This window comes from Ursus arctos, chromosome X (genome assembly GCF_023065955.2).
Source record: "Ursus arctos isolate Adak ecotype North America chromosome X, UrsArc2.0, whole genome shotgun sequence".
Lineage (NCBI taxonomy): Eukaryota > Metazoa > Chordata > Mammalia > Carnivora > Ursidae > Ursus > Ursus arctos.
Window position 1 is genome coordinate 59,543,816 of NC_079873.1, and position 23,273 is coordinate 59,567,088.

Genomic DNA, 23,273 nt, shown 5'->3' on the forward strand with positions numbered 1-23,273 from the left:
GTGCTATTTTATAAATGAGAAAATGAAATCTCAGAGAGTTTAAGCAACTTGCTAAAAGTCACACAGCCATATTACCATCATTCTAGGCCAATATGTTCAGGTTACATGCAGAAATTTTAATAGAAGAGTCGTGTGTGTGTGTGCACACGTAAAAGTGAACAGTAGTTTCATGAGTAACTACAGCATAGGGAATATAGTCAATATTATTGTAATAACTATGTATGGTGACAGATGGTAACTACACTTACCATGGTGAGCATTGAGTAATGTATAGAACTGTTGAGTCACTACATTGTACACACAAAACTAATACCGTGTGTAACCATACTTCAATTAAAAAAAAACAAATTGCTGTTTCAATATTTTTCTCTTATCTTCATGTAACTTCCCCTTCCTTTATAGTCTTTTTGTGCTGACATTTTGTTCATTTCTGGCACTTTCTTAATTTCTCCACAGAGACAATAGAGACCTTCATTTTAATTCAGTCATAATAACATAAATGCTAGGTCCACCAGTTCTGGGAAAACCTAGAGAAGAGAAATTCTTACACATGCTTGCTGCTGAAAACAGGTCAGGTGTAGAAGCCATTCACTGATTCAACTCTGGAAACCCACTACATTTTTTCTTTAAAAAATTTTGAATATAGTTGACACACAATTTTACATTAGTTTCAGGTGTTCAAAACAGTGATTCAACTTGTCCATATGTTATGTTATGCTCACAAGTGTAGCTATCATCAGTCACCACACAATGCTATTATAATTTCATTGCAAATATTCCCTATGCTGTATCTGTCATCCTTGTGACTTATTGATTCCATAATTGGAAGCTTGTATCTCCCACTCCCCTTCACCCAATTTGCCTAACTCCCCCACCCCCTTCCTTCTGGCAACCATCAGTTTGTTCTCTATTTATAGGTCTGATTCTGCTTTTTGTTTATTCATTTGATTTTTTTTTAGATTTCACATATGAGTGAAATCATATGGTGTTTGTCTTTCTCAGTCTGACTTACCTTACTTAGCATAATACCCTCTAGGTCCATTCAAGTTGTCACAAATGTCAAGATCTCAACCTTATTAATGGCTGCATACTATCCCATTGTATATACATATATACACCATGTATTCCTTATCTATTCATTTATCAGTGGACACTTAGGTTGCTTCCATGTCTGCATATTATAAATAATGCTGCAATAAACGTAAGGATGCATGTATCTTTTTGAATTAGCGTTTTTGTTTCCTTTGGGTAAATACCCAGTAGTAGAATTATTGGATCATATGGCTGTTCTATTTAATTTTTGGAGGAATCTCCATACTGTTTTCCATAGTGGCTATACCAGCTTGCATTTCTACCAATAGCACGTGAAAGTTCCTTTTTCTGTACATCATTGCCAACACTGCTTATTTCTCATCTTTTTGATTTAACCATTCTTACAGGTGAAATGTGATATCTCCTTGTGGTTTTGATCTGCATTTCCCTGATGAGTAGTGATGTTGAACATCTTTTCATATAGCTGTTGGCCATCTGCATGTCTTCTTTAGAAAAATGTCAATTCAGGTCCTCTGCCCGTTTATTAATCAGATTATTTCTGGTGTTGAGTTCTGTAAGTTCTTTCTTTACTTTGGATATTAATCCTTTATTGGATATATCATTTACAAATATCTTCTCCCAATCAGTAGGCTGACTTTTTGTTTTGTTGATGGTTTCCTTTGCTGTACAAAAGCTCTTTATTTTTACATAGTTCCAATAGTTTACTTTTGTATTATTATTTTTTATTTTATTTTAATTCCAGCATAGTTAACATACAGTGTTATATTAGTTTCAGGTGTACAATATAGTGATTCAACAATTCCATATATTACTCAGTGATTATCATGGTAAGTGTACTCTTAATCCCCTTCACCTACTTCACCCCTCCTCCCACCCAACTCCCCTCTGGTAACCATCTGTTTGTTCTCTACACTTAAGAATTTGTTTTTGCTTTGTCTCTTCTTTCCCTTTGTTCTGTTTCTTTTTTTAAAAAGTTTTTATTTTAATTCCAGTTAGTTAACATACAGTGTAATATTAGTTTCACATGTGTGAATGATTCACCAATTTCGTACATCACCCGGTACTCATCACGACAAGTGCACTCTTTAATCCCCATCACCTATTTCACCCATCCCCTCATACCCCTCCCCTCTAATAATCATTAATTTGTTCTCTATAATTAAGATTTTTCTTCTTATACTTGCAAATGACATATCAGATAAAGGGCTAGTATCCAGCATCTACAAAGAACTCATCAAAATCAACACCCCAAAAATAAATGATCCAGACATGAAGAGACATTTTTCCAAAGAAGACGTACCAATGGCTAACAGACACATGAAAAAATGCTCAACATCACTCATCATCAGGGAAATACAAATCAAAACCACAATGAGATACCACCACACACCAGTCAGTATGGCTAAAAGTAACAACTCAGGAAACAACAGATGTTGGTGAGGACGTGGAGAAAGGGTAACACTTTTGCACTGTTTTTGGGAATGCAAAGTGGGGCAGCCACTCTGGAAAACAGTATGGAGTTTCCTCAAAAAGTTAAAAATAGAACTGTCTTATGATCCAGAAATTGCACTACTAGATATTTACCCAAAGGATACAAAAATGTAGATTCAAAGGGGGTACATGCACCCCAATGTTTATAGAAGCATTATCTACAATAACCAAACTATGGAAGGAACCCAGATGTCTATGAACAGATGAATGGATGAAGAAGAGGTGGTGTATATATATGCAATGGAATATTACTCAGCCATCAAAAAAGAATGAAATCTTGCCATTTGCAATGACATAGACGGAACTAGAGTGTATTATGCTAGGCAAAATAAGTCAGTCAGAGAAAAATACCATATGATTTCACTCATATGTGGAATGTAAGAAATAAAGCAGATGAACATAGGGGAAGGAGGGAAAAATAAAACAAGATAAAAACAGAGAGGCAGGCAAACCATGAAAGACTCTTAACTACAGGGAACAAACTGAGGGTTGATGGAGGGGTGATGGGTGGGGGGATGGACTAAATGGGTGATGGGCATTAAGGAGGGCACTTGTTGGGATGAGCACTGGGTGTTATATGTAAATGCTGAATCACTAAATTCTACTCCTGAAACCAATACTAAACTATATGTTAACTAAGCTGAATAATTTTAAAAAAAGAGTCTGCAGGTGCCTGGGTGGCTCAGTCAGTTAAGTGTTGGACTCTTGGTTTTCGTTCAGGTTGTGATCTCAGGGTCGTGAGATCAAGCCTTGAATGGGGTTCTGCATTCAGTGCAGAGTCTGCTTGTCGCTCTCCCTCTCCTGGCTCCTCCCCTCACTCAGTCTCCCTCTGTCTAAAATCAATCAATCAATCAATCAATCAATCAATCATTGGAAAAAAGGAGTTTGTGTCTTGGTTCTCTATTTCCCCTTTGCTTGTTTGTTTTGTTTCTTAAATTCCACATGAGTGCAATCATACGGTATTTGTCTTTCTCTGACTGACTTATCTCACTTACCATTATAGTGGCTAGCTCTGTCCATACTGTTGCAAATGGCAAGATTTCATTCTCTTCTATGGCTGAAAAATACTCCATTGAATATATATACCACTTCTACTTCACCCATTCATCTATTGATGGACACTTGGACTGCTTCCATAATTTGACTATCTTATGTACCGCTGCAAAAAAATAGGGGAGCAAATACCCTTTCAATTTAGTGTTCTCATATTCTTGGCATAAATAAATACCCAATAATGTGATTACTGGATCATATGGTAGTTCTATATTTAATATAGAGAGAAATTTCATATATAATTCAATATATTTTGAGGAAACTCCATACTGTCTTCCACAGTGGTTGCCCCAGTTTGCATCCCCACCAATAGTGCACAAGTGTTCCTTTTTTCTCCACATCCTCACCAACACTTGTTGTTTCTTGTGTTTTTTTTTTATTTTAATCATTCTGACAGGTGTGAGGTGATATCTCATTGTAGTTTTGAATTGAATTTCCCTGATGATGAGTGTTGTTGAGAATCTTTTCTTGTGTCTGTTGGCCACCTGTATGTCTTCTTTGGAGAAATGTCTGTTCATGTCTTCTCATTTTTAAATTGGATTATTTGGGATTTTTTTTCTTGTTGAGTTGTGTCAGTTCTTTATATATTTTGGATACTAACCCTTTATCAGATATGCCATTTGCAAGTATCATCTCTTATTCAGTAGGTTGTCTTTCAGTTTTGTTGACAGTTTCCTTTGCTGTGCAGAAGCTTTTTATTTTGATACTGTCTCAATAGTTTTATTTCTGCTTTGATTTCCCTTGCCTCAGAAGACATATCTAGAAAAACATTTCTAAAGCTGGTATCAGAGAAATTACTGCCTGTGTTCTCTTCTAGGATTTTTATGGTTTCAAGTCTCACATTTAGATCTTTAATCCATTGTCGGTTTATTTTTCTGTATGGTGTTAGAAAGTGATCCAATTTCATTCTTTTGCAGGTAGCTCTCCAGTTTTCCCAGCACCGTTTACTTAGGAGACTCTTTTTTTCCCCATTGTATAGTCTTGCCTCCATAGATTAGTGGACCATGTAACTGTGGGTTTATTTCTGAACTCTGTATTCTCTTTCATTGTTCTATGCGTTTATTTTTGTGTGAGTACCATACTGTTTTAATTAGTACAGCTTTGTAGCGTATCTTGAATTCTAGAATTGTAATACCTCCAGCTTTTTTTTGGTCTTATAACTTCATATTTTAATTCCAATTAGTTAACATACAGTGCAATATTGGTTTCAGGTGCATGATAGAGTGATTCAACAATTCCATATGTCATCTGGTGCTCATCATGACAAGTGCACTCCTTAATCCCCATCACCTATTTCACCCATTTCCCCTCTCCTTCCCCTCCCCTCTGGTAATCATCAGTGTTTTCTCTATAATTAAGAATGTGGTTTGGTTTCGCTTTGTTCACTATATTTTTCCCTATATATTCCTCTAAGTTTTTATTTAAATTCCAGTTAGTTAACATACAGTGTAATATTAGCTTCAGGAGTACAATTAAGTGGCCCAACAATTCCATACAACACCCAGTACTCATCACAACAAGTGTACTTCTTAATACCCATCACCTATTTCACCCATTACCCCAGCCTCCCTCTGGTAAACACCAGCTTGTTCTCTACAGTTAAGAGTCTGTTTCTTGGTTTGTACCTCTCTCTTTTTTTTCCGCTTTGCTCATTTGTTTTGTTTCCAAAATTCCACATATGAATGAAATAATATGCTGTTTGTCATTCTCTGACTTACTTCACTTAGCATAATATTCTCTAGCACCGTCCATGTTATTGCAAATGGCAAGATGTCATTCTTTTTGTATGGCTGTGTAATATTCCATATCATCTATATCTATCTATCTATCTATCATCTATCTATCTATCTATCTATCTATCTATCTATCTATCTCACATCTTCTTCATCCATTCATGAGTTGATGGAAATTTGGGCTCTTTCCATAATTTGGCTATTGTCAGAAATGCTGCTATAAACATCAGGGTGCATGTATCCCTCTGAATTAGTGTTTTTGTATTCTTTGGTTAAATACTCCATAGTGCAATTGCTGGATCATAGGGTAGTTCTATTTTTAACTTTTTGAAGAACCTTCATACTATTTTCCACAGTGGCTGTACTAGTTTGCATTTCCACCAACACTGCATGAGTGTTCCTTTTTCTCCACATATTTGCCAACACCTGTTTTTCCTTGTGGTGTTGTTTTTAGCCATTGCAACGTTTGAGGTATCTCATTGTAGTTCTGATTTGCATTTCTCTGATGGGAAGTGATGATGAACATATTTTCACATATCTGATGGCCATCTGGATGTCTTCTTTGGAGAAATGTCTATTCATGTCTTCTGCTCATTTTTAAATTGGATTATTTGTTTTTTAGGTGTTGAGTTTCATAACTTTATTATATACTTTGGATACTAACCCTTTACTGGATATGTCATTTGCAAATATCTTCTCCCATTCCACAGGTTGCCTGTAACAAAGTGGTCCACTTTCACTCTTTTGCATGTAGTTGTCCAGTTTCCCCAACATGTGTTGAGGAGACTGGCTTTTTTCCCATTGGATATTCTTTCCTGCTTTGTTGAAGATTAATTGACCATATAGATGTGGGTTTATTTCCAGGATTTCAATTCTGTTCCATTGATCGATGTGTTTATTTTTGTGCCAGTAACACACTAACATACTATTTTGATTATTACAGCCTTGTGGTATAACTTGAATTCTGAAATTGTGATGCCTCCAGTTGCTTTTTTTCCCCCTCAAGGTTGCTTTGGCTATTCAGGGTCTTTTGGAGTTCCACACGAATTCTAGCTCTGTGAAAAACACTGTTGGTGTTTTGATAGGGATTGCATTAAATATGTAGAGTCCTTTGGTAGTATAGACATGTTAATAGTATTTGTTCTTCCAATCCATAATCATAGAATGTCTTTCCATTTCTTCATGTCATCTTCAATTTCTTTCATCAGTGTTCTATAGTTTTCAGAGTACAGATCTTTCACCTTTTTGGTTAGGTTTATTCCTAGGTACCTTATTGTCTTTGATGCAAATATAAATGGGATTTATTCCTTAATTTCTCTCCCTGCTACTTCATTATTGGTGTATAGAAGTGCAACATATTTCTGTATGTTGATTTTGTATCTTGCAACTTTACTGGATTCATGTTTCATTTCTAGAAGTTTTTTTGGTAGAGTCTTTTGGGTTTTCTACGTAGAGTATCACATCATCTGCAAGTAGTGAAAGTTTGACTTCTTCCTTACTGATTTGGATGCTTTCATTTTTTTCTTTTCATTGTCTGATTGCTATTTCTAGGACTCCCAATATTATGTAAGATAATAGTAGTGCGAGTGGACATCCCTTTCATATTCCTGACTGTAGAGGAAAAAGTTTCAATTTTTCCCCTTTGAGGATTATAATAGCTGCCAATTTTTCATAGATGGTCCTTTTTTGCTAACATATGTCCCCTCTAAACCTATTTTACTGTGGGTTTTTATCATGAACAGGTGTTGTACTTTGTCAAATGCTTTTCCTGCATCTATTAAAACGGTCGTATGGTTCTTATCCTTTCTTTCATTAATGTGGTGTATCATCTTGATTGATTTGTGATTACTGAACCACACCTGAAACCCAGGAATAAATCCCAGTTGATCGTGGTGAATGATTCTTGTAATATACCGTTGTATTTGGTTTGCTAGTATTTTATTGAGGGTTTTTATATTCGTGTTCATCAGGGATATTGGTCTGTAGTTTTCTTTTAGTGGAGTCTTTCTCTGATTTTGGTACCAGGGTAATGCTGGCCTCATAGAATGAATTTGGATTTTCCTTCTTTTTCTATTTCTTTTCAATAGACTGAGAAGAATGGGTATTAACTCTTTAAATATTTGACAGAACTCACCTGTGAGGACATGTGGCCCTGGATTTTTGTTTGTTGGGAGTTTTTTTTTTTATTACTAATTCAATTTCTTTGCTGATTATTTGTCTGTTCAAGTTTTCTATTTCTTCCTGTTTCAGTTTTGGCCCTTTATATGCTTCTAGGAATTTATCCTTTTCTTCCAGGTTGTCCAATTTTTTGGCATATGGTTTTCCATAATATTCTCTTATAATTGTTTGTATTTTTGTGGTGTCAGTTTTTATTTCTCCTCTCTCATTTGTGATTTTATTAATTTGGCTCCTTTCTCTTTTCTTTTTGATAAGTCTGGCTAGGGACTTATCAATTTTATTAATGTTTTCAGAGAACCATCTCCTGGTTTCATTGATCTATTTATTTTTCAGTTTCTGTATCATTTATTTCTGCTGTAGTCTTTATTATTTGCTTCCTCCTGCTGGGTGTAGGCTTCATTTGTTGTTCTTTTTCTAATTCCTTTAGGTGTGAGGTTAGGTTGTTTATTTGAGATTTTTCTTGCTTCTTGAGGTGAGCCTGTGTTTCTATATAATTCGCTCTTAGGACACCTTTTGCTGTAAGATTTTGGATAAGATTTTGGACTGCTGTGTTTTCATTTTCTTTTGTTTACATTTTTTTATTTCTTCTTTGATTTCCTGGTTAACCCATTCATTGTTTAGTAAAATGTTGTTTAACTTCCATGTATTTGTGGCATTTCCAAATTTTTTTCTTTTGGTTGACTTCAAGTTTCATAGCTTTGTGGTCAGAAAAGATGCATGATACGATATCAATCTTCTTGTATTTGTTGAGGCCTGATTTGTGACCTAGTATGTGATCTATTCTCGATAATGTCCCGTGTACACTTGAAAAGAATGTGTATGCTGCTGTTTTAGGATGATATCTTACGAATATGTCGGTTAAGTCCATCTGGTCCAGTGTGTCATTCAAAGCCATTATTTCCTTGTTGATTTTCTGTTTAAGTGATCTGTCCCTTGATTTATTTTTTTTAAGATTTTATTTATTTATTTGACAGAGATAGAGAGCCAGCGAGAAAGGGAACACAAGCAGGGGGAGTGGGAGAGGAAGAAGCAGGCTCCCAGCGGAGGAGCCTGATGTGGGGCTTGATCCCATAAAGCTGGGATCACACCCTGAGCCGAAGACAGACGCCCAACCGCTGTGCTGCCCAGGCGCCCCTGTCCCTTGATTTAAGTGGGGTGTAAAAGTCCCCTGCTATTACTGCATTATTATTGATTAGTTCCTTTTTTTGTTATTAATTGTTTTATATATTTGGATGCTTCCATGTTGGGTTCATTCTTATTTGCAATTGTTAGATCTTTTTGTTGGATTGTCCCCTTTATTATTATATAGAGTCCTTCTTTATCTCTTTTTACAGTCTTGGTTTTAAAGTCTATTATGTCCAATATAAGTATTCCTACTCTGGCTTTCTCTTGACATCCATTTGCATGATAAATGTTTCCCCATCCCCTCACTTTTAATCTGCAGGTGTTGAGGTGTAAAGTGTGTCTCTTGCAGGCAGTATATAGAGGGGTCTTGTGTTTTTTTTTTAATCCATTCTGACATCCTATGTCTTTTGATTGGAGCATTTAGCTCATCTACATTCAGAGTAAGTATTGATAGATATGTATTTAGTATCATTTATTACTTGTTTTGTCATTGTTTCTGGAGATTTTTCTCTGATTCTTTCTTCTCTTTGTCACTTTTGGTCTGTCCTGCATGCTCAAAGAGTCCCCTTTGATATTTCTTGCAGGATTGGTTTAGTGGAGCTCCTTTAGTTTTTGTTTGTATGGGAAACTTTTTATCTCTCCTATTCTGAATGATAGCCTTGCTGTATAGAGTATTCTTGGCTGCAGATTTTCCCATTCAGCATGTTGACTATATCATGCCACTTTCTTCTGGTTTGCCAAGTTTCTGTTGCGAAATCTCTAGCTAGCCTTATGGGTCTTCCCTTGTAAGTAAAGGACTTCTTTTCTCTTGCTGCTTTAAGGATTTTTCTTTGTCACTATATTTTGCAAATTTAATTACAATATATATTGGTGTTGGCCTGCTTTTGTTGATTTTGTTGGAAATTCTCTGTTCCTCCTGGATAGATGTCTGTTTCTTTCCCTGGATTAGGAGAGTTCTCAGCTATTATTTCTTCAAATAAATTTTCTGCCCCTTTTCTCTTTTCTTCATCTTCTGTGACTCCTATAAGAGGTATATTATTACTTTTGATGGAATCACTGAGTTCCCTAAGTCAATTCTCATGTTCCATAATTCTTTGTCTTTTTTGTTCAGGTTCATTATTTTCCATTATTTTGTCTTCTGTATCACTAGTGCATTCTTCTACTTCTTCCAGCCTACTGTTCATTGTATCAAGCCTGTTTCCAATCTCATTACATTCTTCATCTCTGATTAACTCTTTTTTAACTCTTTTATCCATATGGGAAGGGTCTCACTGATGACTTCTATTCTTCTCTCAAGCCCAGTGAGTATCCTTATAATTGTTCCTTTAAATTCGCCATCAGGCATTTCACTTATATCAGTTTCACTTAGATCTCTGGCCGTAGCCTTTTCTGTTCTTTCATTAGGGACAAATTTCTCTGCCTACTCATTTTGTCAGGTCTCTGTGCCCATTCCTCTGTGTTAGGAAAGTCAGCCATGTCTCCTGTTTTTGAGGGTAATGGCCTTATGAAGAAGAGATCCTGTAGTGCCCTGCTGTGTAATGACCCCTGTTCCCCAGAGCCTGGTGTTTCAGGGAGTGTCTCAAATGTGTTTTGCATGTGCTCTGCTTTTGTGTCCTGGTTGCTTTATCCGTCAGGCCAGTCAACTGCATAGGCTCTCTTTGTCTGTTGTTGGCAGTGTTTGTTCCCTGGCCTAAATGTGGTATGTTTTAACTATGTGTGCTTTGGTCTGCTTATGAAATGAGATTTGTTGCCACTGCTGCTGGAATTGGAGTTTTGCAAAATTCCTGGGTTGCGATATGTAGTTTGGGCAGAGTTTTGGGCTGATCTTGTGGGGGAGGGGGCCCACTGCACTGGGACTGAAGCTAGTGTGACTAGGAAGGGTGGTTCCACCAGAGAGTGGGGGTGGAGGCGGGGCTTGGTTTAATTAAGTTAGGTTGCCAGTGCCTGTACTGTGCTAGTTCCTGTGCTTATGCTGAGGGGTTGGGGAGGGAATTGGTGCCAGCCAGTTCCTTTGTTCCTGGAGGGATCTCTCTGTGAACACTCGCTGTCTGGGATACACTCTGAGATGAGCAAATAACCTCCCCACTTTGTGTCCCAGGCACTCTTCAGATTGCTGTTTCCAGGCTGTATAACTGTGGGCTGTTTCTCCTGCCTTCTCTCCAAGAGCAGCCCAATACCCTCTCGGCTCTATCCAAGCCAAGTCCATTGACCTTTAGAACTCCAGGCTTTAAGCCACACTGGTTGTAAGAACTCACGAAATTCAGTCCCTTTCGCTTTCCAAGCCAATTGCTATGGGGATTTGTCTTCCCTGAGAGCTCCCCTGTGTGCTAGTCTATCTCTTGCCATTGTCCTTGACCATGGCTCCCTCCCCACCACAGCACCCATGATCCATTTCTCTCCTAGCTGCATCTTCACACTTCCTATCTTCAGAGTGGCCTCTTCTCTACCTTTAGTTGTGGTGTTTGGTCTACCAGTCTTCAGGTCGATTTCTGGGGTATTTAAGATGATTAGTAGTTATCTAGTTGTACTTGTGGGATGAGGCAAGCCTAGGGTCTTTCTACTCTGCTTCCTTCTTCTCCTCTATAGTCTTTGTATTAGTCTATTTGATGTAAGTATTGTTACCCTGACTTTTTTTTTTAAATTTCATTTGCATGGTATTTTTTCCCCATTCTTTGACGTTCAGTCTGTTTTTCTCCTTAGGTCGGTGGTGAGTGTCTTTTAGACAGCATATAGATGGGTATTGGTTTTTTATTCATTCCATCCCCAAATATCTTTTGATTGGAGCATTTAGTCCATTTACATTTAAAGTAATTATTGAAAAAATAATTATTGATAGGTGTGTAGTTATTGCCATTTTGTTAATTGCTTTCTAGTTATTTTTGTAGTTCTGTGTTCCTTCTCTTTCTTTGTGATTTCTGTAGTGTTCTGTTTGACTTTCTAATTATTTTTTTAATGTACTATAGGTTTGCTTTTGTGGTCAAAAGGTTCATATATAACATCCCAAGTATATAGCAGTCTTTTTTTTATAATAATATTATTTTATTATATTATGTTAGTCACCATACAGTACATCCCTGGTTTTTGATATAAAGTTCCATGACTCATTAGTTGTGTATAACACCCAGTGCACCATGCAATACGTGCCCTCCTTACTACCCATCACCAGCTTATCCCATTCCCCCATGACCCTCCCCACTGAAGCCCTCAGTTTGTTTCTCAGAGCCCATAGTCTCTCATTCTTCATTCGCCTTCTGATTACCCACCCTTTCTTTATCCCTTTCTTCTCCTACCGATCTTCCTAGTTCTTATGTTCCATAGATGAGAGAAACCATATGATAATTGTTTTTCTCTGCTTGACTTATGTCACTTAGCATTATCTCCTCCAGTGCCATCCATGTTGCAGCAAATGTTGAGAAATCCTTCTTTTTGATAGCTGAGTAATATTCCATTGTATATATGGACCACATCTTCTTAATCCAGTCATCTGTTGAAGGGCATCTCAGTTCCTTCCACGATTTAGCTATTGTGGACAATGCTGCTGTGAACATTGGGGTGCATATGGCCCTTCTCTTCACTACGTCTGTATCTTTGGGGTAAATACCCAGTACTGCAATGGCTGGATCATAGGGTAGCTCAATTTTTAACTTTTTAAGGGACATCCACACTGTTTTCCAGAGTGGCTCTACCAACTTGCATTCCCACCGACAATGTAGGAGAGATCCCCTTTCTCCACATCCTCTCCAACAATTCTTGTTTCTTGCCTTGTCCATTTTTGTCATTCTAACTGGCGTAAGGTGGTATCTCAATGTGGTTTTGATTTGAATTTCCCTGATGGCTAACGATTTTGAACATTTTTTCATGTGTCTGTTAGCCATTTGTATGTCTTCATTGGAAAAGTGTCTATTCATATCTTCTGCCCATTTTATGATTTGTTTGTTTCTTGTGTATTGAGTTTGAGAAGTTCTTTGTAGATCTTGGATACCAGTCTTTTATCTGTAGTGTCATTTACAAATATCTTCTCCCATTCCGTGGGCTGCCTCTTAGTTTATTTGACTGTCTCCTTAGCTGTGCAGAAGCTTTTTATCATGATGAAGTCCCATAAGTTCATTTTATCTTTTGTTTCTCTTGCCTTTGGAGATGTGTCATGAAAAAGGTTGCTGTGGCCAATGTCGTAGAGGTTGCAGCCTATGCTCTCCTCTAGGATTTTGATGGATTCCTGTCGCACATCGAGGTCTTTCATCCATTTGGAGTTTATCTTTGTGTATGGTGTGAGAGAGTGGTCAAGTTTCATTCTTTTGCATGTAGCTGTCCCATTTTCCCAGCACCATGTATTGAAGAGACTCTCTTTTTTCCACTGGATGTTTTTTCCTGCTTTATCAAAGATTAGTTGCCCAAAGAGCTGAGGGTCATTTCTGGGTTCTCTATTCTGTTCCATTGGTCTATGTGTCTGTTTTTATGCCAGTACCTTGCTTTCTTTGTGATCACAGCTTTGTAGTACAACTTGAAATCTGGCATTGTGATGCCCCCAGCTGTGTTTTTCCTTTTCAACACTTCCTTGGCGATTTGTGGCCTTTTCTGGTTCCACACAAATTTAAGGGCTGTTTGTTCCAGTTCTTTGAAAAATGTCATTGGTATTTTGATCGGGATAGCGTTGAAAGTGTAGATTGCTCTGGGTAGCATGGACATTTTAACTATGTTTATTCTTCCGATCCATGAGCATGGAATATTTTTCCATCTTTTTGTGTCTTCTTCAATGTCTTTCAAGAGTTATTTGTAGTTTCTGGAATATAGATCCTTTACGTCTCAGGTTAAATCAATTCCAAGATAATGTATGATTTTTGGTGCTATTGTAAATGGAATAGATTCCCTAATTTCTCTTTCTTCAGTCTCATTGTTTGTGTATAAAAATGCAACCGATTTCTGAGCATTGATTTTGTATTCCGCCACATTACTGATTTGCTCTATAACTTCTAGGAGTTTGGGGGTGGATTCTTTTGGGTTTTCTGTGTAGAGTATCATGTCATCTGCGAAGAGAGACAGTTTGACCTCTTCTTTGCCGATTTGGATACCTTTTATCCCTTTTTGTGGTCTGATTGCTGTTGCAAGGACTTCTAGTCCTATGTTGAATAATAATGGCGAGAGTGGGCATCCTTGTTGTGTTCCTGATCTTAAGGGAATGGCTTCCAGCTTTTCCCCATTGAGAATGATACTTGCTGTAGGCTTTTCATAGATGGTTTTTATGAGATTGAGGAATGTACCCTCTATCCCTACACTCTGAAGGGTTTTAATCAGGAAAAGATGCTGTATTTGTCAAATGCTTTTTCTGCATCTATTGAGAGGATCATATGATTCTTGGCTTCTTTTGTGTTGATATAATCTATCACACTGATAGATTTGTGAATGTTGAACCACCCTTGCATCCCAGGGATGAATCCCACTTGGTCATGATGGATAATCCTTTTAATGTACTGTTGGATCCTATTAGCTAGGATCTTGTTGAGAATTTTGGCGTCCATATTCATCAGGGTTATCTGTCTGTAATTCTCCTTTTTGTTGGGGTCTTTGCCTGGTTTGAGGATCAAGGTAATATTGGCCTCATAGAATGAGTTTGGTAGCTTTCCTTCTGTTTCTATTTTTTGAAATAGCTTTAGAAGAATAGGTATTATTTCTTCTTTGAATGTTTGGTAGAATTCCCTAGGGAATCCGTCAGGCCCTGGACTCTTGTTTTGGGGGAGGTTTTTGATCACTGTTTCAATCTCTTCATAATTAATCGGTCTGTTTAAATAATCAACTTTTTCCTGTTACAGGCTTGGTAGTTTATAGGTTTCCAAGAAGGCATAAATTGTTTAATTTGATTTTTGATTTCCTGGTTTATTGAATCATTCTTGAGCAGGATGGTTCTTAGTCTCCAAGTATTTGAGTTTCTTTGAAATTTTTCCTTGTGGTTGAGTTCCAATTTCAAAGCATTGTGGTCTGAGAATATGCAGGGAATAATTTCAGTCTTTGGTATCGTTTGAGACCTGTTTTGTGACCCAGAGCATGACCTATTCTGGAGAATGTTCCATGTGCTTTAGAATAGAATGAGTATTCTTTTGTTCTTGGGTGCAGTGTTCTATATATATCTATGAGGTCCAACTCATCTAGTATGGCATTCAAAGCTCTTGTTTCTTTGTTGATTTTCTGCTTAGGTGATCTATCTATTGCTGATAGTGGAGTGTTGAGGTCCCCCACTATTAACGTATTTTTATCTATACGTTTCTTTATTCTGGTTAAGAGTTGGCTTGTGTATCTAGCTGCTCCCCTGTTGGGGGCATATATATTTATAATTCTTATATTCACTTGTTGGATCCTTTAAGATCATTTAAGAATAATATAGCACCCTTCTGTATCTCTCACTACAGTCTTTAGTTGAAAATCGAATCTGTCTGATATGAGAATTGTTACCCCAGCTTTCTTTCGAGGTCCATTGGCATGAAAGATGATATTCCATCCCTTTACTTTCAGTCTGGATGTATCTTTAGGTTCAAAATGAGTCTCTTGTAGACAGCAAATGGATGGGTCTTGTCTTTTTATCCAATCTGCAACCCTGTGGCTTTTATGGGAGCATTTAGGCCATTTACATTGAGAGTGATTATTGAGAGTTATGATTTTAATGATGCCATGTTGCCTGTAAAGTCTTTGTTTCTATAGATTGTGACTCTCTGTTCTGTATCACTCTTGGGGCCTTTTTACTTTTATAGAACCTCCTTAATATCTCCTGTATGGCTGGTTTCATGGTTATGAAATTGTTCAGTGACTGGCAATTCTGGAAGGTCTTTATCTCTCCATCAATTCTGAATGACAGCCTTGCTGGATAAAGGATCCTTGGCTGCATGTTTTTCTCTGAAAGAGCTTTAAAAATGCCCCCCCCCCCCAACCCTTTCTCTTGTTCCAGGTCTGTGTAGACTGGTCTGACATAATTCTGATACCTTTGCCTTGGTACATGAGAAATTTCTTTGCCCTGGCCACTTTCAATACTGTATCTTTGGATCTAATATTTGTGAATTGCCCTATGACGTGATGTGGCATAGGTTTGTCGTGGTTGAGCTTGGGAGGGGTCCTCTCTGCCTCTTGGACACAAATGCTTGTTTCCTTTGCTAGATTAGGGAAGTTTTCAGCTACAATTTGTTCAAATGTCTCTTCTAGACCTCTGTTTTTCTCCACCCCCTCGGGAATGCCACTGATTCTGACATTGGAACTTTTTATTGAGTCAGTAATCTCCCATAATCTACATTCTTGAGATTGGATTTTTTGGAGCCAAGTTTCTGTTTTAGCTTTCTCTTCTACCAACCCATCTTCCATTTCACTGGTTCGTTCTTCTGCTTCATTTACCCTGGCCGTCAGAGCATCTAGTATTGACTGCATTTGATTCATCGCATTTTTAATTTCTGCCAGATTCACTCTCATTTCTGCCCGTAGAGATTCTATATTCTCATAATATTTTTTTCAAGTCTACACATCATCTTGACTGTTGTTCCTCTGAACTCCATTTCTGATAATTTGGTTATATCCATATCCATCAGTTCTGTGTCAGAGGCCACAGACTCATTGTCTTTGCTGGGGGGGGGGGATTTCCCCTTCTCATCATTCTGATGAGGAGAGGTTGCGGGGCTGTCCAGAGCCCAAATGATTGACCAGGACCCATGCAGTGTGCACTTGTTTTATAGGGACCTTAGGGATGACGGCTGGGACGCTGGTTGTGGGGCGCACATCCCGGGACTCTGTATGGCTTAATAGCACGAACAGGAACAGAGTTAAAGTGGCCAGAAGAGCTCAGTTAAGAGTGGACTGTGATCCCTCTGTTCTGAGACAGAGGCTGGGCTTCGGCCACTGCTGCTCTGACTCTCAGAAGAGGCAAAGCAAACTGCCAGGGAAAGCCTCCAGAGAACAAAAGCCTGGAAATACCGGCTCACAGTGTGCCCATCCCCATGCCCCCTTGCAGGGGACAGGGAGACTCTACCCAAATAGGGTTGCCTGAGTATCAGCGCAGCAGGCCCCTCCCCCAGAAGGCAGGCTGAAAAATCAAGTGTATAGGAGTCTTAATTAAGTTATCATCATTTAAGTTCAAATTCTTAAAAAAATTTTTTACTCCCTTTTCCACTTTTTATGTATATGTATATGTTATCATATTTTATATCTTTTTATTCATGATCTTCTCATGTGTAAATATAGACATTTCTTTTCCACTTCAGTCCCCTTAACATTTCTTACAATGCTGGTTTAGTAGTAATAAACTCCTTTAGCTTTTGTTTTTCTGGTAAAATCTTTATTTCTCCTTTAATTCTGGATGATGATAATCTTGCCAGGCCAAATATTCTTTTTTTTTTCTTTTCAGCATTTTGAATATATCATACCACTCTCTTCTGGCCTGCAATGTTTCTGCTGAAAAATCAACTGATAGCCATATAGGGTAGCCTTGTGTGTAAACTTTTGGTTTTTCTTTTGCTGCTTTTAAAATCTTCTCTTTTTCTTTAAACTTTGACATTTTAATTACTGTGTGTGATGGTGTGTACATGTTTGAGTTCATCTTGTTTGGGACTCTGTGCTTCTTGAATCAGGATGTCTATTTTCTTCACTAGGTTAGAGATGTTTTCAGCTATTATTTTTTCAAGTAAGTTTTTGGCCCCTTTATCTCTCTTTCTCTTCTGGGACCCTGATAATGTGAATGTCTGTTTGCTTGATGTTGTCCAAGAAATCCCTTAACCCATCCTGATTAATTTTTCCCCCTCTTTTTGTTATTCACCTTGAGTGATTTCCACTGCTTTGTCTTCAATATCATTGATACATTGTTCTGCATCTGCTAATCTACTGTTGGGGAACCCACTAAACTTTAAGCCTATAAACTATTTAATGTTAAATATTTGTTTCTGACAGAAATGTTTTTTCATAAAAATCACCTGATGCCAGAGTTCTGACTGATAAATAAAACGTCTTCTGACCTTCTGACCCTCAATGTTCTTCTTCTCTTTTCTTTAGCCACATCTTGTTTTCCATAGTCTTTCTCCATGCCTACCACCACATCCTACGAGGGGGCCAACAAATAAGTTTTTGGAAATAGACTTCTGTCTATAGTTAAACCTGCTCATTGCTTCCTAACACACTATGCTTTTTTCAATGTCCTGGCTCAGTAACTCACAATGAATCATCACTGCTAAGCATACCAAAACCAGTCTCCCCTACAAGGCTTTTAACGGCTTCTATAATCTGACTCCACTATAGCTCAGCAGCCCTGCCTAGCAGCATGCACAGCCCTTGACATGCTTACTATCCTAACACAGGCAAGGTTTCCTTGCCATCTTCTTTGCCTCTCTAAACTCTGTCAAGGCCCATCCCACAAGAGAAAGAACCTTATTTTTCCTACATGTTGTGGACCCAACCAGAATTTGAGCTCCTAGAAAGCAGGCTTTCAGGATTTTACATCTACCACCCACCATGTCCCTAACAGAGCTGGACATACAACAAGGGATCAATAAATCCTGCTTCTTGATTCCCCACAAATATTTCCTTTGAGTAATTCAGAACACAGGTTTATACAGTTTATACTTTGAAATGGCTGGGAGAATGTAGATTCAGTTTTGATCTAAGTTTTTTATATTTTACTAATTGCTTTTAATGTACTTCCTCCACCACAACCAGTCTGCTTTAATTACTCATGGGTATGCTTTTGGGAATTTCACCAAGTACAGAAGGAAAATGAACTACTTTCAAGTGATGTAATGGCTACTGGCCTCTGTATAAAACACAGATAGACTGAACCTTTTTCTTTCCTAATGTTAGCTTTAATCAAAGTGTCCAAATGAGCTCAAACTAAGCAAACCTAGGTCTATAAAATGCACCTGGAATGACACAACATAATCTGTTTGGAAGCATGGTTCACAGATGTGATAAAATTTTGTGCTTTTTGATATTTTTTGACTAATATGATAAAACCACTTTACATTTTTCACAGTACTTTATAGGTTACAAAACATTTCATACCTATTATTCCATTTGATCTGTAATAAAACTGTAAAGCAAGTATGTGTCTTTTGTGTAAGGTGAAGCAAATTAATAATCAAAGAAGTTAAGAAAACTACCTAAGGCCTCAAAGCTAGGAAGTGGTAGAAGCAAGACCTAAACCCAAAGAATAGAAAAACTGGGCAGGGAAGGGAAGGTACCCTAGTGATTCAACTGAACATCAACTCTGTACTAGGTACTGTTAGATGATACAAACATTAACCATAATCCTTACCCTAAAATCACATAAATGTGTGAGAAATATATGTAAAGCCTAGACAACTGTTGGCTAATAGAAAACTAAGTCAAGTGAAGTCTTCCAACCTATGCGCCTTCTATTATTCCACATTGTCTCCCACATTTCTGTTAAGAAGGCTCAAATTCCACTAACCACCTTCTGTTTCTTCTCCCTTTAGCATTCAGAGGCTGCCTTTTGGAAGAGTTAACAAAGTAGACTTTGGTTGAGTTCCATGGCTCCTCTGATAAAGGATAAAAGCATATTTGTTGGAAAGAAATATTAGGACAGGTTGCTATGATGTTTTGCAGAGATAACTGAAACCAGGAGGTTAGTGGTACAAACAGATGAGAGCAGAATTTTTGTATTTCTGTCCATTGTCAAATATGAAATTTGTATCAAACAACAAATCATAAGAAGTATGCTTGAGAGGAGGCAGAAGAAGAATAGAGGAAAAGAGAGGTAGGGGAGGAGAAGAGGGAGAGAACACACAGGTTTGGCGTATATGGAATTTATATTAAGATTTGCCCTCTTGTGTTATATGTAACTAATGAATCGTTGAACACTACAACAAAAACTTATGATGTAATATATGCTGGCTAACTGAACATTAAATAAGTAAGTAAGTAAATAAATAAATTAATATTTATACTCTTACCAGGTGTGATGGAGCTTTGTTAGTGGAGGTCAATGGGTTTTTGATACTCGCTATTCTTGAAGACAGGGTAGTGATGGACTGATTAAAAATTTGGTAAGTCTTTGCAATATAGGGGACCAACCAGATGACATGGACATTTGAAAGCCTGGACAGTAGGTAAGAACTTGAGTGCCATGAACCAAATGGTGGCTGAATGATCGTGTTCCCCAGAGGCTAAATCCAGATATTAAAAGGTTGAGGGGAGTGGCTTAAGGAGGTATTCTCTGTCTCAGAAGCTCCTTTTACTTTAAACTCCTCTCATTAGAGTGCCAGAGAGAGGCTTCTAGAAGCTGGCAGTGGCTCCTAGGCAAGGCAAAATCCACATTACCATGACAAAGAGTTCTGAAACTCTTTCAAACTTGTAAGATGGCCCTCTCTGAGCTGAGGATTAGAAATTTGGCAACTAATATATTATGCACTGAGCAAGTTAGAATATTTTAATAGAATATATTTTATATTCAGAGCTGACCAAGCCAGGAGACAGGAGTTTCAGGGGCTTAGGTCCCTGCCATCATTCCTAACCTCCAAAAGAGTTAGCAGACCAGGAAACCCTAAGTCCTCCCTACTACAGACCATTCCCTCATATGAGGCTTCCTGCATGGGTCCTTATTTCCTACTATATCACATCCTAACATTTCTTCATGGCTTTCAAGACCTGCCCCCAAACAAGTCCTGATGCCCTGATTAAGCATGCTCTTCTGCCTTCCTACCTATGTACTTTTATTGTTAGCTCTGTCTGGAACACCATCCCCTCTGCATCTCACCTAGTGAAATTATACCCATGTGTTAAAGTCCACCTTCTCCTTAAAGCCTTTCCTGACTATTAGGGCTTTGCTGATCTTCCTCCTTCTGAAGAGTAAGTGTGATCTGCAGTAAGAAGTCAGAATAAGGGAAGCAGTGTGGTAGAGAATTTAAAATAGTAGTATAAAATTAGGAGAAAATTTGAGTTCAAGTTCATGTCTTCCACTAACAAAAGTAAATGACTTTGGCAAAGTTATCTAAGCTTCAAGCATATGTTTTCTACTCTATTTCTGCTCCATTATTCATTACTTGTCTGATATAGGCTAAGTTGTTGATGAATCCTATGTAAATCTTCCCATTGAGGATTCTATAGTCTAATAAACTTCATGTATAATTAGAACAAAAATAGGAAAAGTGGTTAAATATCAAGAAAGCATCATAGAAAGATCCTCAAGAGGTCAGAGGAAGTTAAAATTAAATTTCCCTTTGTAGAAAATAGCATTTGAACTTGGCCTTGGAGCATGAACAAAAATATTCTAAAGATCAAATAATATACAGGAAAGTGTTAGAAAAGTATAAGATGTCATACAAATTTGAGGGCTAGTATTTTAACTGGTGAGTGTTAGAAGAAGCTGTTCTAAGAAATAAGGTGGGGCAAGAAGTGCTTCAATCCCTTAATTCTTTAGGCACAACCTGCCAAATCCGTTACTTCAGAAGAAGCAATGGCTCCCTTGATGGCAGGGCCTCCATCTATTCTCCGTCCTTTTCTGCCAGCACACAAAAGATCCTACATTACATTGTGCATGAAAACTTTCCAGGGCCACCTGGAGCAGGGGGCTCAGAAAGAGCCTTAGATAATGTTCAGAAAGTCTGGCAGCACAGGGCCAATTCGAGGAGAACTACTGACATGGCTCACATACGTCAAAGATAAAGGGTAAAAGAACATACCAGCAAGACAAATGAGCTAATTTTAGCTTAAATGAAGAATAAAGGCAACTGCTTCAGGTTTCACTCTTGGGTGGTTTGGGGGCAGGGAACTACAGCAGCTATGTGGGTGCAAAGGAGAGGAGGAGTCTGACAGTAGCCAAAATACTTTTAACAGGCCCTCCCCTACCAAAGTTCCATCAGGAGGCTTGTTGTCCTTCTGTAAGATCTGCCTTCTTCCAAGCTGTTCTCCCATCTACTGGCTACCATTACCACCTGGGTTCAGATAAGACTATCCTTTTGTATATGAGTTTTAGGTATGAGTATGTGTGCCTCCTCAAGATGACCTTCCTTGTTCCCCTCCACACTAAGAAATCATCCTAGTGCATGATGCCCAAACTTCCTTTCCATAGCCTTTTTCTTCATCCTTAGAAGGCAATTAAAAAAAATCAGGGTTTAGCTGGGCATATAGCCTAGTATTTAGCTGAAATTGATACTCCAACAGTATTCAGGTTCACATAGATTCATCTCAATTCAATTCAATTCAGATTCAAATTCATTGTTGGTATTAGTTATATTATTAGTCATAGTTTTTCACTGGGCCTGGATCAGGGATTTCTGGGGAACACCTGTCTATGCCTTTCTCCACAGGCTCAATTCCGAACTTTCCTTGGGAGGGTAACATCCTTGCCAAAACTCTATTATGGGTGGTGGAATAATTTGGCTTGTGCAACATCCCCCCCCCCAGAAATATAAAGCTACTGATAAGAAAGTAGTGTCAAATTGGAGAGGGATAGAATGGTTCCAATGACAAAATTATCTCCATCACAGAGAAAAATAAAATCCTTGGTGAGATTTTTTTTATAGCCTCCCATTCACTGATCTGTTGAGTTGCCTTGCAAAATTTCCATTCTTACTGTACTCAATCATACCCTAAAATACCTCTAGCCCTCATTACTCATTTGTAATAATAAACAATCCTTCATGTGTAATGTACTGCTTATCACATATATATATGTCTATGATATATATTTATATTTAGTAATAACTTAATACATTTCATGTACTGCTTTAACATATATATGACATTTGACATGTATATATGTCATATATATATACATGTATATATCATATATATGATAAAGTAGAGCATTAAATTCATAATAATTTAATGCCTATTTGTGAAGAAAAGAGTTAACCCAGCATACCTGAGTTTCTCAAATCTTGTACATTCTCAGAAGGGCCTACTTATATGACTGGCCTTTGGCTGGCTTCTGGCAACTGAGCTCTTAAAATGTTCCCTATGTTGCTAACTGATAAGGGCACTGTGCATGCTTAAAGCCCTGAACCACACTGTACCAGCTTGTCTAGGTTATATAAAAAATGTGATTTATGGTGAATACCTGCTTTCCTTCGGGGGGGGGGTCTGAAGTTTCCATAACTGCAATCAATCACCACAGTTACCCCAATAAAAACCCTGGACTTTTAGGCTCAAGAAAGCTCCTTTGGCAAAAAACATTTTGCATATTTCTGGAGTTCACTGTTGAAGGATTAAGCACATCCTGTGTGACTCCATTGAGAGAGGACTCTTGGAAGCTTGCACCTGGTGTCCTTTAGCCTCCGCCTGACTGTACCTTTTTCCTTTACTGATCTTCTTTTTTGTCCTTTTGCTGTAATAAACCATAGCCTGGTTATCATGACTTTTAAGTACTGTGAGTCATTTTAGCACACCAATGAGCCTGAGGGTGGCCTTGGGAACCACCAATATGGTCGTACAATGTCGTAAGTATTATCACCTCCATTTTACACATAAGGAAACTGAGTTTCAGAGAAATCAGATGAGTTCCCCAAGAGTAGAGTTAGTGCTTGAACTGGTACTAGAACACAATTCTTGCCAAATCCCACATTTTTTCTACTATACTAAATTCCCTCTATAAATTTTGTTCAGGTAGGAGGGGTAGATAAAGTGGCATCAGAGGTCTCTTTCAGCTCTGAAAATCCATAACTG